The sequence below is a fragment of the Trichechus manatus genome, unplaced genomic scaffold (genome assembly GCF_000243295.1).
Source record: "Trichechus manatus latirostris isolate Lorelei unplaced genomic scaffold, TriManLat1.0 scaffold00030, whole genome shotgun sequence".
NCBI classification, from domain to species: domain Eukaryota; kingdom Metazoa; phylum Chordata; class Mammalia; order Sirenia; family Trichechidae; genus Trichechus; species Trichechus manatus.
In genome coordinates, this window is record NW_004443966.1 from 11,286,002 (window position 1) to 11,304,269 (window position 18,268).

General features: G+C 36.9%; 1 protein-coding gene across 9 annotated transcripts in view; it reads right to left on the reverse strand.

The window, feature by feature from the left end:
- DENND4A (DENN domain containing 4A) overlaps positions 1–18,268 on the reverse strand; it is a 121,484-nt gene that overhangs the window by 96,336 nt on the left and 6,880 nt on the right. For 3 of the 9 annotated variants that reach the window (XM_023729734.1, XM_004374673.2, XM_023729731.1), the window contains exon 1: positions 3,852–4,421. The exons of 2 other annotated variants lie outside the window; for them this stretch is intronic. The gene's annotated coding sequence lies outside the window, so the exon portion shown is untranslated. Of the gene's footprint in view, positions 1–3,851; positions 4,422–4,859; positions 5,438–11,763; positions 12,037–18,268 lie in introns of those variants that run through there. 4 more of the 9 variants (XM_023729726.1, XM_023729728.1, XM_023729727.1 and 1 more) reach the window with 4 other exon arrangements.

Sequence of the window (18,268 nt, forward strand, 5' to 3'; positions counted from 1 at the left end):
AGTTAGAGGGTTGACATGTTGTGGGGTTGTTAACCAATGTCATAAAACAATATGTGTACTACTGTTTCATGAGAAACTATTTGTTCTGTAAGCCTCACCGGAAGTACAATAAAAAAAATATATATATATAAGCAAAAAGAATCCTCACAACTGAACCAATAAGGAACAGCATCATAAACGGAGAAAAGACTGAAGTTGTCAAGGATTTCATTTTACTTGGATCCACAATCAACATCTATGGAAGTAGCAGTAAGGAAATCAAACGACATACTGCACTGGTCAATCTGCTGCAAAAGACCTCTTTAAAGTTTTTAAAAAGCAAAGATGTCACTTTGAGGAGTAAGGTGCACCTGACCCAAACCATGGTATTTTCAATCACCTCATACACATGTAAAAGCTGGACAGTGAATAAGGAAGACCAAAGAAGAACTGACATCTCTGAATTACGGTGCTGGCGAAGAATACTGAATATACCGTGGACTGCCAGAAGAACGAACAAATCTGTCTTGGAGGAAGTACAGCCAGAATGCCCCTTAGAAGCAAGGATGGCAAGATTTCGCCTCATGTACTTTGGACATGTTATCAGGAGGGACCAGTGCCTGGAGAAGGGCATCATGCTTGGTAAGGTAGAAGGTCAGCAAAAAAGAGGAAGACCCTCAACGAGATGAACTGGTACAGTGGCTACAACGAGTTCAAACATAGCAATGATTGTGAGGAGGGCACACGACCGGGCAGTGTTTCTTTCTGTTGTACAGAAGGCCTCCATGAGTCGGAACCTACTTGATGGCGCCTAACAATAATAATAACTAATGACAGGGCAACAGACACCAGATTTGTCTAACTTGTTGGTCCTTAAGGTATATGTATTGTGGGAAGTTGGGGAGAAGGGAGGAAAGAGCCAAATTATTACAGAATTTGATAAAGTGCCTTGGATGGAGGGGAAAAAGAATGAACGAGAATACAAATATAATCTTGTTACACTTCTGACTATTAATAATGGTCAGGTTGGATATGTATGTGTTTAAAGAGCTAGAACATCACTCAACCTCAGGTTCACTGAAAAAAGGCAGGAAATATGGAGTGGTGTATATATTTATATGTTTTTCAAATATTTCTAAAACCTTATTGCTGACAGGTAGTGAAGAGACAAAGTGAATACTGACCTGCAGAAATTTTTTTTTAAAATTCAACATTAGGTTATCACAAAATTTTTTTAGTTAAAAGACTCTATTTGTGTATATATAAATATCTGTAAATTTTATACGGTTAAGAGCCAACAAGTAATTTTCAAACATTTTATGCTCCTATTTTATTCACAGACTATCAGGCTTGTTTAGATGCAATTATGAATTACAAATGTATTCTAACCAAATCCAAATTACATTTTCTGCTATACTGAGTTTCTTAATACAGTAAGAACACTATTTTCACCATGACTCAATGCTCCACTAAACTTAATATTTGTATTATTACTCAAAAAACAAATAATGTTTTCTTCAAAGGTAAATTTTTTAACTTATAGTAGCATTCACAGTAATATCAAATGTTTTATCACTGACAGAATGAACTTCCAAAAACTCTACTTTGATTCATGAATTGTATGAAAAAATTGAACCATTACTAGGATGAACTGATTTTCTACTAGATACAAAAGATGAGACTAATAGAGCCAACACATCATAGCTATAGCTTCACTTTCCATACATGCACAAGAAAACTTGGAATAGAAAATGAATAAGCTGTAGTTAGTAGGGCATCCCTTGATCTAAATGGAAAGTCATGTTCCAAAGATAAAGCAAAGTGCTTCTTGCAGCTACATGGGTTAAATAATTCTCTCTCAGCATAAATTCCTTTAAATTCCTATTATTTTTAATTGAACTTTTGATTCTGAGACAATTGTAGATTCATACACAGTTGTAAGAAATAATTCAGAGAGAGCTGGTGTACCTTTTACCCAGTCTTTCCCAGTGGTAACTTCTTGCAAAAAGCTACAGTGCAATATCACAATTAAGATACTGCCATTGATACAATTCACCTATCTTATTTTGACTTCCCTAGTTTTACTTGTATTCATTTGTGTGTGAGTGAGTTGTGTATTTAGTTCTATGTAATTTTATCACATGTGCAGGTTCTTATATCCACCATGACAGTCAAGATACAGGATAGTTTCATCACAAAGATCCTTTCTGTTGCCCTTTTATAAAGCAACCCACCTCCCATTCACCCTACCTCCCTCACTCTAATCCCTTTAACCAACAACCCAACCCGTTGCCATCAAATTGGCTCCAACTCATAGCAACCTCATGTGTGTCAGAGTAGAACTGTGCTCCATAGGGTTTTCAATGGGTGATTTTGGGGGAGCAGATCACCAGGGCTTTCTTCCAAGGTGCATCTGGGTGGACTTGAACCTCCAACCTTTTGGTTAGCAGTCGAATGCGTTAATTGTCTGTACCACCCAGGGACTCCAACCAGACAGCTCATACAGCCTATGAAAGGAAAAGATAGTGTTTCCAAAAGCAGTGCCCCCTAAAAAACACGTGCAGAAACAAACCAAAGCACAAGGTATAAGCATATATGGTGTGGAAAGATGGTTGTGGTCACATTTACTCAGCCATCTACAATATATTTGAACATAATTATACGAACATACAAACGCATAGACATGTATACACACAAAAGACAGGAGGGCAGAAAGTGATCATCTACTAAGTCATGATGAAGACCAATCTCTTTAGTTCTGCGATAAACTGTCCTATGATGGTAAGTTCCAGACTGGAATCAAGTGGATGACATAAAATAATGCTACAGATAACTACAATGGGGGTTCCTAGATGTGTAAAGCATAAAAAGGAGACTTTTACTATTTTCAGGGGCAACCCTGCCCCTAACCATGAAATTAGGTTAGAGCTGAAGTAGCTGGTATTCCATTGAGAATATGGATCTGGTCTAGACAGAACAGAAATAGACTGGAAATAACTGAGTGTCAGTGTACAGATACCTCTTGTCTCTCCAGTCTATAAACAATTCAAAGGCAGGAGCCCTGTCTTCTATTTCTTTTGATTCTGTCACATGCACAGCAGTTATAAACACTTGGTAGGTGTGTAAATACTTATTAAACGAATGAGGTCAGCACATGAGAAGAAAATAGGACAGAAAGTTGAAACATCATAAAATCAAAGGATTTTAGAGCTGGAAGGATCCTTGGAGATTTCGTTTCAATTCCTCCTTTTACAGTTGGGCAAATCGAGGCATAAAAGTTAAATAACTTGCCTAATACCAAATACATCAGTTTATGACTCAACTCTCACGGCTTTTAATTTGAAGTTCTCCTACACAACCCTTCATATTTAAGAATGGAAGAGAAGAAAGAGATTCCCTGAGGAGACCTGTGTGTTAGTAAATACGGGTTTTGACGGACAAAAAAAGAATAGGTAAGTGGGAGAAGTTAAGCTGGTTGAAGAAAGTGAGGCAATTAGCAGATAAGAGAAAGAATGGATGACCAAAAATGAGAGTTAGGGTAAAACAAACAAAGCGAAAAAGTTGAACAAAGAGAAATCGCAAGAAAAGGAATAAAAAAGATCAGGAGAGAAAGGTACAGACAGGATAAAAGCAAAAACAGAGCAGAAATGGGGAGGAGGTGAGAAATGGGTAAGGAAAGATAAGGAAATGATATATAGAGAATGTTTATGCTTATTTACATGTTTTCAAAATAAACTGAGAGTTATCATTCCTATAATGAAATTAAGATTCCTTATCAGCTAACAATAACAACAAAAATCAACTGTCAATCTTGCCCTGAAAATCTGTTCATACTCAGCGTTATATATGAAATGCAAATACACACTGCTTACCAGTTTACAGTGAAAGGGAAGTTTGGTTTTAAATTTCATCTCTTGCATCATCATTTTTTACTTAATTTCCCTTATGCACACCACCGCCACATCGCAAAGTTCTTACTTCCTCTTTGAATTGCTGTTATGCATTTGTTAGCTGGTATCTAAAAGGAATGGTTGTCACCATTGGAATCCTCCCAAAAGTTTATCTCAAATACACAATATCTGATTTTTCTTCTCTATCTCACAGCTATACACAAGCTACTTTAAGTTCACATAACACAATATAAAGTTCCGCTACATTAATACATAATAAAAATGAGATTCATTGATTGAGAACATCAACTTTTCTGAAAAGCATGTATAAAGACTTACAGTTCTCTCATTTGGTTAATGTTGAACATTTCAGTTTCTTAATTATTTCATTTCACTACCTTTTTAAAATCCCTTTTTAAAAGAATCTCTTTCTACTTGTCCTCACAAACTATGTCGAATAACATATTTGAAAAGGACTTTGAGAATTAGTTAATACATGAAAACACCTTTGAGAATTCTGTTATTTTTCCGGTTAATGATTGGTGCTTTTTTTTTTTTTTTTTTATTTGTAGGGCTTACTAGATGATCAAAGACTATAAACAAATAGTCCATGTCGAAGGAAACCCAAATACCTGGAAGAATTGTTAGCCCTGCAAATAATTAAAGAAATGTAAACTAAACTTTGAGGTACTACATCGTAGCCATTAAATTATTAAACATGAATTTTTTAACATTAAACCCAATGCTGGTGGTGCTGTAGGGAAATGTATACATTTAAAAATTGTTAATGGCACTATGAATTGGAATAGTCTTTCTGAGAAGTAATCTAGCAATTCCTTAAAACTACTCTTATCAACTAATTCTATTCTGGTGAAACCAACTCAAGAAAATAAAATATTTTTTAAAAATTCAAACTATTAGTCTAAAGATTATTTATAACTACATCTCCTTTAAGATTCATATACTTTTAAAGTAGAAAAAGAACCTTACAAATCACTTGGTTCAATCGCGTAATTTTTTCGATGAGGAACTTAAGAAGTCCGGAAGGCTAATTTGACTTGACCAAAGCAGCACAGCTCATCAACAGCAGATCAGGGCCTGAAACTCCTTATCCCAGATCTCTGCTATTCTACTAATGTGGCTATGTAGACTATTAAAGCTCCACAGAAGCCTGAAACAGTGACGCAGAACTACAGAACTGACAAGGATAAGCAGGTCAATTTAGTGAGGCTAGATGACACACTGCTCTTTCTAAACATCCTGATGGCCAAGACCAACTGTTGACAAAGTGTATCTTCTATTCTTTAAACTCGCTTAATCTACTTTCAGGACGCAAACCAATCTCCGGAGCCTCTCTTTCTTCTTATTCCCTCCAAAATTTATTAGTCTCACTAAATGCTGTTCACTTTCAAATTTATGTCACCAGCCCTTGTTCTTCATTAAGATCCAAAATGCTTACTTGATAACTCTACCTATACGTCTAATAGCCAAAACAGAACTATTGATTTCTTTGGCAAATCTCTACCCTTAGGCCTGAGCCCACTTCCCTCCCCTCCCACACCCAATATTCTATGAATTTACCAAGGAGGGCATCAGTGTGAACCTGGGATTTTGATGCTTCATTCAGGTACATATTTTAGTCAAGGTAGTTAATATTTTCAAGGAAACATACATTCCAGAAAAAATAAATAAATAAGACATCTCAGGCGTACAAGTGCTTAAAAAGAAAAGGCCAAAAACGGAATAACTTATCCCAGAGGAAGAAGAACTTATGGTCCAGACAGAACAAAAATTTTAAATAAGCATAATAAACATCTTTAGGAAACTAAAGTAAGACATTAGGAAAATAATGACTAAGCAGTTACAATGATGAACCAACTGGAGATACTGGGTATGAAAAATATAATAAATTAAAATTTTAAAAACCAGAGAGTTTAAGTAACAAAAGGAACATAGTTGAAAAATAAAATTAATGAGTAGATGATCAGAATGAGGCAATAAGAAGATATAAAGATACTGGAAAATACATATATTATAAAAGTTAAAACTATATGGAGGCTAGAAAAAGTAGTGTCAACATCTAAATAACAGGAGTTCCAGAAGGTATGGGAAAAAAATGGAGATGAGGAAATAACTGAAGAAATAATGACCAAGAATTAAAGATACAAAACATCAGTTTGGTGTAGGAGATAAGGGAAAAAAAAAAACAAAAAACTAGACACTTTACAGAGAAATATAATGAGTAATATTTTTTAAATTGCTGAAAGAAATGAAATTTTGTATATAACTAAACTATCATTTAAATGCAAGGATGAAATAGATATTCTCAGGAATACAGGAAGGTAAGCATTCGGAATGTTTACCAAGAAAACAGCTTGACAAAAAAAATCAAGTGATTAGGCTAAAGATTATTTATAACTTCATATCCTTAGAGTCATAGAATTTCAGAGTGAAACACTGTGGGAGAAAGTATTCTAAGAAGAGAAATAAATTCAGGAGGACTCTATTATAAGATATGGCAAAAAAGGGTGAGTCAAAAACTTAAAGGTTCACTATTGCTAAATAGACAATGGGGAGGAGGGGAAGAAAAGGAGGGGAAAGGAAAAAACAAAAACAGGAAAGTGTACTCATAACAATCCCGAACTTCAAAAGCCTGAAGGTGGGGGCAGAGGTGGCGAAGAAGAGAGGACAGTAAGAGCCTGCCAAGATACATATCTTGTTCAGGAAAAGATGCAATCAATAAGTTTAAAAAATTGATAGACAAAATATTTAAATACAAATCTAAGTAAAGGTTAACAAACAGAAGAATAAAAATAGAATACGTAACTTCCAAACTGGTACAAAAATTTTAACTTATCTATAGAAAACAGGAAAGGTAAAAGAAGAAATGAAAAGAAACTAGGTTACATAAAAACACAAAATAAGATAGCAGGAATAAGTCCTGATAGTAAGAGACAAAGTTTAGCATATTAAAAAAACAAACTCTTTGATGATAGCTCTTGGAGGTAATATGGCAGCCTGCTTGTTGATCCTTGAAGAAAGCAGGCTCAGGACCCTTATATTTGCTGCTCTCTTGGACTGGAACAGTCTTCCCCCGTGACAGCCTAGCCAGCTGCATCACTTCCTTCAGGTCTTTACTAAAAAGTCACCTTCTCAGGTGAGGCCTTCTGTGACCACCCTATTTAAATTTTCAACAACCTCTCACACCCAACATTTCGTATTCTCTCCCTTTCTGCTTTGATCTTCTCACCTCAGTACTTCACTGTCTAATATACTATATGTTTTACTTACTTGATTATTGTCTAGCTCTCTCACAAGATTGTAACAAATTTGAAACTGGCATTAATGATGAAAGAATGCCCAGCTGGAAAGGGCTGAGGGGCGGTGAGGACGTACAGGTAACACTTAGAAGGAGTTCTGATGTAAAGGAGAGCAGGGAAATGGAGCAGTCACTGACAGAAGACATGAAGTCAACAGAGGGCTTTTAAGAAAAAAAAAATGAATGAAATTAAGGGAGGAATGCTGATGGCAATCTCTAGTAGAGAAAATAAGGATGTGGAAAAGAAAGAGGATGATTGTAAAAGCAAAAACTTTGAGAAAGCGTGAGGGGATAGGATCCAAAACATAAACAGGGTCTGGTCTTAGAGGCAAGCATTTATCCCATAATAAATAAGCTCTCCATAAAAAATTTTTTTTTTTAAATTAACAAGAGTTTTTCTGAATATGCAGACTCTGATGATGTGGGTTCTTAACTTTTTTTGGGTCATGAACCCATTTGAGGATCTGATTAATGCTATGGATCGTCTCTCCCCTAACATACACATACAGATACATAAATACAAATTTACATATGATTTTAGGGGTTTGCTGAGCCACACTCCCCAAGCAAATCCATACACAAATCTGGTTTTTGTTTTTTCACTTTTTAATTAAAGTATAACATACATATAGAAAAGTGGAGAACTCCAGGAGTTATCACAAAGTGAACACACTATCCATTAAAACTACCTCCCAGCTTGTCATGGATTGAATTATGTCCCCCCAAAAATGTGCATATCAATTTGGCAAGGCCATGATTCCCGGTACTACGTGATTTTCCTATATGCTGAAAATCCTGCCTCCATGATATTAATGAGGGAGGATGGGTGGCAGCTGTGTCAGTAAGGAAGGACTCAATCTACAATACTGGATTGTGTCCTGAGGCAATCTCTTGAGATACGAGAGAAGCAAGCAGAGAGACAGAGGGACCTCATACCACCAAGAAAGCGGCATCAGGAGCAGCACCCAGGGTCCCTGCGTGGAGAAGCTCCTAGTCTGGGGGCACATTGATGAGAAGGCTGACAGTGAGAGAAAGCCTTCCCCTGGAGCTGAGGCCCTGAATTTGGACTTTTAGCCTACTTTACTGTGAGGAAATAAGCTTCTCTTTGTTAAAGCCATCCACTTGTGGTATTTCTGTTATAGCAGCACTAGATGACTAAGACACAGGTCAAGAATAGAACATTACCAGTAACAGGAAGCCGCCTCCAGCCTTCTCAAAGGGAACCACTATCGTGACTTCTAACACTAGATTTTGCTTGTTTCTAAACTTTATATAAACTGAACATGAAAGGATTCATACAGTTATGTATTCTTTTGGTCTATCTTTTTTCACTCTTCATATTTTTGAGATTCAGCCACACTCATATGCATAGCAGTGGTTTGTTCATTTTCATTTCTTTAAAGTTTTTCATGTTAAGAATATACCACAATTAAAACAAAAGAAGAATATGCCATAATTTTATCCATTCATTCTACTGTTAACAGACATTTGGTTTGTTGTTTCTAGTGTTAGGCTATTATAAATAATATGTCTTTTAATGCATAAGTGCATGCATTTTGTTTGTTTTTGAAATATACCTAGGAATAAAATCGCTAGGATATAGGTATATGTATATTAAACTTTGGGAGATAATGCCAAAAAATTTTCCGAAATGGTTGTAATAAAACCTTGTATTACATTTGGTGAGTAAGATGGCTTAGAAATAAAACCTTTTTTTTTTTTTAAGCAAGCAGAGACGTTTCTCTGACTGAGCTCTACAAAATATTAGTTTGTTGTTGTCTGAATTAAAGATTGCTGACTACGACTATATGAACAGTAAATAAAGGCATAGTAATTAAGTGCTATGGCATCAGTTTTGTCAAGTTCAAATCCTGGCTCTATCCAGTGTCAGATTATCTGATAAGAAAATAAGCACGTGATCAGGGTACTGCAGAACAGGGGTACTAAAAATTTTTAAGTTTAATTTAAATAATTTAATAATGAGGTACTCATCATTTAAAAAACAAGAATTTTGCTGATTTTACATATTTTATGGCTTGGTATTGATTTTGTTCTGAATTACAGAATGGCAACATACTAATCACTTCAATGTTTGGTATGTAAAGGTTTAGAGACAAGAAATTATGCAAATCTGATTCTCTCACTCATTTGACAAATGTTTATTGAACGTTTACTGAAGTGGACATGTGTCAGTTTTATATCTGGCTGTCCATCATCTACTCCCCTACGTGTAGAGAATCTGCTATTATATGTGTCTTGGAGGAAGCTGAGCCCTGGATCAAACCAAGGAAGCCAAAAAGGCCAGACACTTGCTCTCTACTTAGGATCAGGCATGTAGACTGGTCAATTAGATGCTCTCATGCAGAATTTGAGTGTAGAGTTTAAGTTGCAGAGACGGTTTAAAATTCACTCTCAGGGCAGTAACATACACCATCCAGAGACAACGTTCCAGCAAGGGCATTAAGCGTCCCGAGGAGGAGTCAATGGTATCTTAAATAAAAATAGGATATTACTATGGCATAACTTTGGCTATGGTTTAGCCCTAAGTTTTCCTTGTTTCCTATCTGTTCTCTGAACCTGGCTGTCCAGCTGTCAATCAATTCTATAAGCTAACCAATATCCTTCCAATAAAACTCCTTTTCTTTTGCTTCAGCTAACTTAAATTGATTTCTGTTGTTTGCATACAAGAACCCTGAACTAGTATCTCAACCATGTGCCAGGCTCTTGTACTAGGCACTGGGAACACAAAGACAAACAAAAACACAAAGACATGAGCCTGCCTTATAGGAGTTTAAATTCTAATAGAGAAGGCAGACAAGTAATTACAAGAAGCGGTAAGTCTATAACTGGAGTAAGCACATTGAGCACAAGAAGGATACACAGCTTAGGCTGGAGGATCAGAAAAGGAGGTATTTAAATCCTGAAATATGAGTAGGGTGATAGGGAAGAAATGGAATGGCATTCCAAACAAAAGGAGCAGCAAACACAAAGGCATATCATCTTTTATTTTTTCTGCTCATCACCTCCTTCCCACACAATAGCAAAAGCATATCTGAAGGACAGAAGTGACAAAAGGCAAACTGATGAGTTTGTGGAAGGGGGTGAGAAGCAGCCACAATTTTTTGAACTTGCTGTATGGAGACAAACCTCATGCTTGAAACACACACTCACACACTGCCACCACCACTGTCAAGCTGGCTACAACTACCTCCTTCTCGTTCTCTCCTCCTCACCTCAGTTACTTCTCAGAATAGTCAACTATGGAGCCCTGGGTTTTTTAGGGTTTTTTTTTGCTTGGCTGGTTGGTTATTTCTGATGGAGGAATCATGAATGAGTAAATAAAGGAATTGAAAAGAGAAGTAAATCAACTGATCAGAGCAGTGAAGCACAAAGTATCCTGACAACTGCCTACAAGAGTTGTGCTTAAAGGTAGGTACCATTTCTCTGGGGGAAAAACACTAATGACAAACAACATCTTATAAAATTACATCTATCTTATCTGGGCTCTTTTCTCCAAAACTAAAGAATTTCAGTATTGACAGCAATCATTTTAGAGATCTACATTTAAAATTACATTAGACTTACACTATGCATTGTTCTCACTGTTTACTTTTATCTTCCTAAGTTTTACAAGCTCTAGCATTTTCAGTCACCCACTGTATGAAGATCTATGCTTGAACAGGAAAAACCACCATAAAAGTAAACTAACAAATAAACAAATGGCTACTAGAAAATTTTGATGAAACAGTCTAAAAGCAAACAATCGATGATCTCTCATTCTCAAAAGCAGCATCAAAGCTATAGCCCAAAATGATTTGAGTATTCTGTAATCTATAACCCTCCTTCAAAAAAGGCAGTATTCCTGACTACATGAAGGACAAGTATGACAGAAGAGTTTTAATTTGTTTCATTAAATTATATGGTATAAAAATTCACTTCTTACAGAATAGCTGTGCTAGAGTCATACAAAGGAGCCCCGATGGCTCAGTGGTTAAGCGTTCGGCTGCAAACCAAAAGATTAGCAGTCCGAATCCACCATCTGCCGTGCCGGAGAAAGATGTGGCAGTCTGCTTCTGTAAAGATTTACAACCTTGGAAACCCTAAGGGGCAGTTCTCCTTTGTCCTATAGGGTCGCTATAAATTGGAATCTACTCCATGGCAATGGATTTGGTTTTTTGGTTTATAGTTTGGTTTACAGCACACTGCCTTTGCAAATTCAGTTCCTCTGCTAGAATGCCCCGGTTAAAATGGCCAGCTCCAGCATAACATCTGAGACTTGCTCTTTGAAGCTTTCCCAAGTATCTTTCCTCGTGAGAGATTGTCACTTTATTTCCTTATGCTTCAAGAGCATCCTGCATCTGTTATGATTATCACATTAATATTGTAATTATTTCCTTGTATATCTACCGTTCACACTAGATTATGAACTCTTAGGGTGTAGGCAATGTTACATCTCTAATCTCTGCCGGGACTGGCAGAGAGTAGGCAGTAAATAAATGTTTGCTGAATAAAGAATGGCATGATGTATTAATAATGACATTAATATAAGGTTAAAGAAGGTATATATTAACTTACACGTGTTCATGAAATAACATGACTCAAACTCCAAATTCTGCATGCAGAAGCTAAGAAATCAGTTCCATTGGCTTTTACTTTAAAAAGGGAGGTACTTCACAGATTTCACAAGCACCACCTGTGGACCTGTGATAAAATATTTTTAAGTTCTTTATTACTATATAAAGCCACTGAATGGTCTCTTTTATTTCATAAAAATCTTAAGTTTTTCAAGGGTTTTAAAAGCTTGTGAGCGGCCATCTAAGATACCTCTATTGGTCCCATCCCATCCAAAGCAAAGGAGAATAAAGAAAACCAAAGACACAGAAAAATATTAATACAAAGGACTAATGGACCATATGAACCACAGCCTCCATCAGTCTGATCCCAGAAGAACTAGATGGTGCCTGTCTACCACCATCAACCACTCTGACAGGGATCACAATACAGGGTCCTAGACAGAGCAGGAGAAAAATGTAGAAAATTCAAATTCACCAAAAAAGACCAGGCTTACTGGTCTGACAGACTGGAGGAATCCCTGAGACTATGGCCCCGGGACACTCTACCAACTCAGAACACAAGCTATTCTCGAAGTTCACCTTTCAGCCAAAGACTAGACAGGCCTATAACACTAACAATAACACACGTGAGGAACGTGCTTCTTGGTTCAACCAAGTATAGGAGATGTAATGGGCAACACCTGACCAAACGCAAAGATGAGAAGGCAGGAAGGGACAGGAAAACTGGAAGAATGGACACAGAGAACCCGTGATGTAAAGGGAAAGGGGGAGAGTGCTGACACCTTGTGCGTGTCGCAACCAATGTCACAAAACAATTTGTGTATAAATTTTTGAAAGAGAAACTAATTTGCACTGTAAACTTTCACCTACAGCCAATAAAATAAAATAATCTTAATTTTATTTCTCATCATTTATTATTCCTTTCTAATTGTCACTTTTTAGAATATCTACTTAGCCCACACCTCCCTCCTCTGAGAGCTGTATGCCCAGCATCCATTCTCCTCCCACAAAAATGGGGCCTGAAAGTCATGTTCTATGAAACTTTGACTTCACTGGCCATAGCTGACTCTGACTCATGGAGACCCCACGTGTGTTAGAGTAGAACTGTGCTCCATAGGGTTTTCAAGGGCTGATTTTTTAGAAGTAGACTCCCAGGCCTTTCTTCCAAGGTGCCTCTGGGTAGACTCAAACTTTCAACCTTTCGGTTAGCAGTGGAACTCGTTAACTGTTTGCACCACACAAACACTGTGAAATCTCCAGTATCCTTCCCATTAATTCCCGTTTTGGGGTAAGTTAGTTTGAATTTGGTTTCTATTACTTGAAATCAAATGAAATTTGATTAAACAAACCTAAAAAAAGACAAGGTCAAGTTGCTGTTGTTGCTGCTAGCTGCCATGGGCTCCAACTCATGGTCAAGTAGGAATATCAAAGCATCAGTTAATCACAGGGTGAAAAAGCCTCTTAACAAAAACGGCTATTAAATTGGTATCTTCAAGCATTCCTCAGTGTAAGAAAATGAGGAATATTCACCAACCATAAAAGGTTCAAACAACATCCTATAAATCCAACCTCAGTACAGTTGAGAGTCAGGATGAAAAAAATTCTACTACAATACTCTGGTGTTAAGACAAAAAAATAAGAGCGATTAAAGGATAGGGAATATCTTAGACCTTGTTAGAAAAAAAAAGGTTTTTTTACTTTTTTTGGAGGTGAAATTTACAAAAAAAATAACCATTTTAAAGTGAACAACTCACCGGCATTTAGTGCATTCACAATGTTGGGTAACCTCTATCTATTTTCATCACCCCAAAAGGATCACCCATTTCATCACCCATTAAGCAGTTGCTCCCCATCCCCCTACAGATTATTTTTTAAAGAAAAATAATATATCACTTACTACAATTTTGACCAAAAGAGGGAGAGGGAGGGTAGATTTTTTCTGATAATGGCTAATTCTATCTAACAGGCCTAAATATCATTATAGGTTTCCCCATCCATCCACACCGATTTATCTTAATTTTAAAATATTCCACCTCAGAGTTCTCAACTAAAATATTTTGTGCTAGAAGACCAAAAAACCCATTGCCTTCGTGTTGATTCCGACTCAAAGCAACCCTATGGACAGGGCAGAACTGCCCCATAGGGTTTCCAAGGCTGTAATGCTTACAGAAGCAGACTGCCACATCTTTCTCCCATGGAGCAGCTGGGTGGGTTTGAACCGCCAACCTTTCAGTTAGCTGCCAAGTGATTAACCACTGTGCCACCAGAGCACCTATGCTAGAAGATAGGGACCTTTAAAACAAGGAAGCTCTCCCCAGTACCACAGTCATTATACAGCATTAGCTTCCAAAACAAGACTGATATATAAGGTTTTCCATTTTTCTTTGATACTGATCTGTGAGAAGTTTCCTTTGGTAACTCATATTTTAAAAAAACCAAAAACTACAATTTTTGAATGGATGATGAAAAAGAATGAATACTAATAATATGTACTGTTTGTGGGCTCAAAACAGACAAGCTTGCCTTCGTAAAGAAATATGACCAGTTTCACGTAATAAAAACTTAGAAGACTGGGAAAATCTACAAATCTCACAGCACAGAGATAAAAAATAACAACAACAACAAAAAAAAAACTGTACTTCTATCAAATTTGCCAAGATTATATAGCTAGTTCTGGTGTTCAAAAAAAAGTGAGAGATGTTAAATTTAGGATAAAATGAAAAGTTTACGAAAACTTCAATAGTAATTGTCATAAAAAATTTTTTTTAGTAAACAAATCTCAATTGTTTACAATGATGGAAAAAGGCAGAGGCATAGATAATAATTTTGAATAATTTACATTGCCTCTAGAATATGTTTACTAAAATTGTATTTGATTATGAGCCTTTAATATACTGAGAATTTACTTTAAACCAAATAGTGAAGGAAAACCATGCAGGTTTGACTCAGTAGTTGGGAAGCTTTCCAAATTCCCCATCATGCCCCCCGTTCAACCTTTCTCTGCTACATGCTCCAAACAGTTTATCTCCCAAATTAATTTCTTTAAAGGTACAATCTTAGCAGAGCTACTCTCTCTCCTACCTTCACTGTAACAGGAAAGGCTTGCTAAATGCTATAGCATAGCCTACGTGAAGATTAAGAGTAAATAAAGGGCATTTCTAGAGTTTAAACAATGCTCTTAGTAAGAAAAATGTGCTGAAATTTTAAAAAGCAACTAATTAATTAGTACAATTAAGAAATGCTAATCATCATTAATCCCAATTTCAAATTTGTTACAGGACACTGAATGTTGGAGCTACCAGAGAGAGACTAATGGCCAACTTGGAATTATATTCTCAAAAGCTAGGAATATAGCATTCATTTTAAAACTTAGGTTTAGCTGCTTTGTTCATTTTTTCACTGATTCATAGCCTAGTGGGGGTAAGAGACATAAATTAAACATTGTAAGGACAGCAATAGCTATAATAGGTCATTTACTAAACATTTACTGCCAGGCACTGTTCTAAGTTTTTTACTTACATTAACAAATTTAAGCTTCACAACAACCTTATGAAGGCATCATCACCCCCATTTTAGAGGGGAAGAAACTGCGATGGAGAGAGATAACACAGACAAATGGCAAAGCCTGGTTTCAATCCCAGGCAGTCTGGGTCGAGAGCCAACTACTCTACACTGCCTCTCCAACATAGATGTAGTCAACAAATTCTTACTGAGTGCCTTCTTTGTGCTAGGCATGATATAATACAGTACTAATAGATTATTCCAAGAGGAACCCGATCATGCAAGTATGAGTGTGGGTCTGAGAAGACTTTCTGGAGGTGGCAAAGCCTCTTAAAGGATGCAAAGGAGTTAGGTAGACCAGGATAAATAGAGAAAGGTGGTGGTATGGTAGAAGTCAAAGCGTAGTCTGAGAAAGTGAACAACAGTATTGGCATTGCTTTCTTTAGCAAGAGCAATTTTTATAAAGAAGCAAAAATTAGATTGCAGTGGAATAATGAGTAAATGGGAGGAAAAGAGGTAAGTTCAGCAATACAGGCTACTCAGTTTCCTCGTGTATAAAACTGAGATAGCAGGTTATTGTGGGGACTAAATTAGTTATAGCAAAATGATTAGTAAGCACTACAGATCCTCATGGACTATTTTCATCCTTGCTCACTACACCTACCCACACCGGCTGCCTTTCTGTTCTCCAGCACCCTAAGGTCTTCTGCACTGCAAGACTTTGCACTTCAAATTCCCCCACGAGGATCCCTTTTTCTTCAGTTCTTTTCATGGCTGGCTGGCTCCTTCTTGTCTGTTAAGTGTCATCTCCTAACAGAGGGCTTCCCAGAGAAGTACTATGAGGACCCTTTCGATCATTCTCTCACATCACCCTGTCTTACTTCCTTTACACGTCTTTCCACACTTTGAACTTTTCTTGTTTATTCAGAGGTAATATAGCAAAGTGATTAAGAGTGAAGGCTCCACAATTGGACTGGCTGGATTCAAATTCCAGCTCTGCCATTTACTAGCTGTGTGACCTTGCACAGGTTGCTTAACCTCTCATGTCATAATTTCCTCATCTTTAAAATGGGTGAAATAATAAAGTACTTACCTCACAGACTTCTTGGGGGAATTAAATGAGCCAATAGATATAAAGTTATTACAAGAATACAGGTACATTTAAGGACTCAAATGTTATTATACATTTGTTTACCTGCAAAGATCTTAATGTGCCACTAAATTGCATTTTTTAACATGTATTACCAAAAATATCTGAAGCAGTGATAACTCTTAGTCTAAACTATGAAGATGTCAACTAATAACCAAATGAGGAATACTGTTCTGGCTAAACCTCAGGAAATACTGCTTTCAGAGAAGGCATTCCGCACCCCCACCCCCCACCTCCCCTTGGCCACAGAAGTCAGAAAAGAAACATACAGACCTAAAGATCTATAGTTGAGCAAGGGATATTTTTGGTAAGTTTTATATGTAGTTATTAGGGAATTCAGACTAATTTACAAAAATTAAAACATGGGGGGTAGGGGAAAAGGTTCTGACCTAAGTAACTTTGGAAAACAGTGTTGTGACTGGGAACTCTAAGACTAAAGACAAAAGGAACACTGCTCTAGTTGGTAAAGTCATTTCTCACGGGGATTGTTGTTAGTTGCTGTCCAGTAGGCTCTGACCCATGGTGACCCATGTCTATCAGAATGAGAGGTTGTCTGGTCCTGTGCCATATTCATTATCACTGGTATGTTTGAGTTCACTGTTTCGGCTATTGTGTCAATTCATCTCATTGAGGGTTTCTGTCTTTTTCATAAACTCTCTACTCTGCCAACCAAGATGTCTTTTTCTAGCAACTGATCTTTCTCGATGACATATCTAAAGTAAGCAAGCCGAAGTCTTGCCATTCTCAGTTTTAGCTGTATGTTTTCTAAGACTGATTTGTTTGTTCTTCTGGCAGTTCACAATATATTCAATATTCTTCATCAATGCCACAATTCGAGTGCATCAATTCTTCTTCTGCCTTCCTTTTTCACTGTCCAGTGTTCTCGTGCATATGAGGCAAATGAAAACATCATGGCTTGGGTCAGGGGCACCTTAGTTATCAAAGTGACATCTCTGCTTTTCAACACATTAAAGGTGTCTTTTGCAGCAGATTTTCCCAATGCAATATGTCTCTTGATTTCGACTGCTGCTTCCATGGATGTTAACTGTTGATCCAAGTAGAATGAAATTGTTGACAATTTCAATTTTTTCTCCATTTATCATGATGTTGTTTATCAGTTCAGTTGTGAGGGTTCTCATTTTCTTCATGTTTAGGAGTAATCCATACTGAAGGTTGTAGTCTTGATATGGATTAACAATTCTGAATTTGCTGTACAGGTATAATGGAATTGAACAAATAAGTAAATGGTGGTGGACCGTGGGTGTCACTGTTGGAGAGAGAGGCTAAAATAAGCAAGGGGATAAGGCTAGAATGAACCATGTGGCATTGGATTAGAGTCAAAGACATAAGTATGAATTCACGTTTAGCTTAAAATAGATACAGATGGATAGATACAAAAATAATTGTTTATATACATGGGTTAGTATACACACATACATTTCGTAAGTCTGAATATTAAGAGGGTCTAGAAGCAGTAATACCACAGCGACAACGAGCACCCAGCACCCAGATCTTGGTTTCTATTATCATTCTCCAGTAAAAGGAACCAAAGCTCCTTGGTGAAATGGCTGATTCTAGGGTTGAGGCAGGGAATATACAAGATGAGCCTGGAGCATCTTACAGTGGCAGAAAGTAAGGAAATGCTCAAAAATTAAAACAATGGGGTAAGTCTTGTTGGTCACAGAAGCCAACCTAAAAGAAGTGGAATAATTTGAGCAACAAAATAAGTAACATAGTACAGGATTATAACCCAAAGCATAAAACAAATATCCATGAGTCCATGTTGCCGTTGCTGTTAGGTGCCGTCAAATCAGTTCCGACTCATAGCGACCCTCTGTACAACAGAACAAAACAC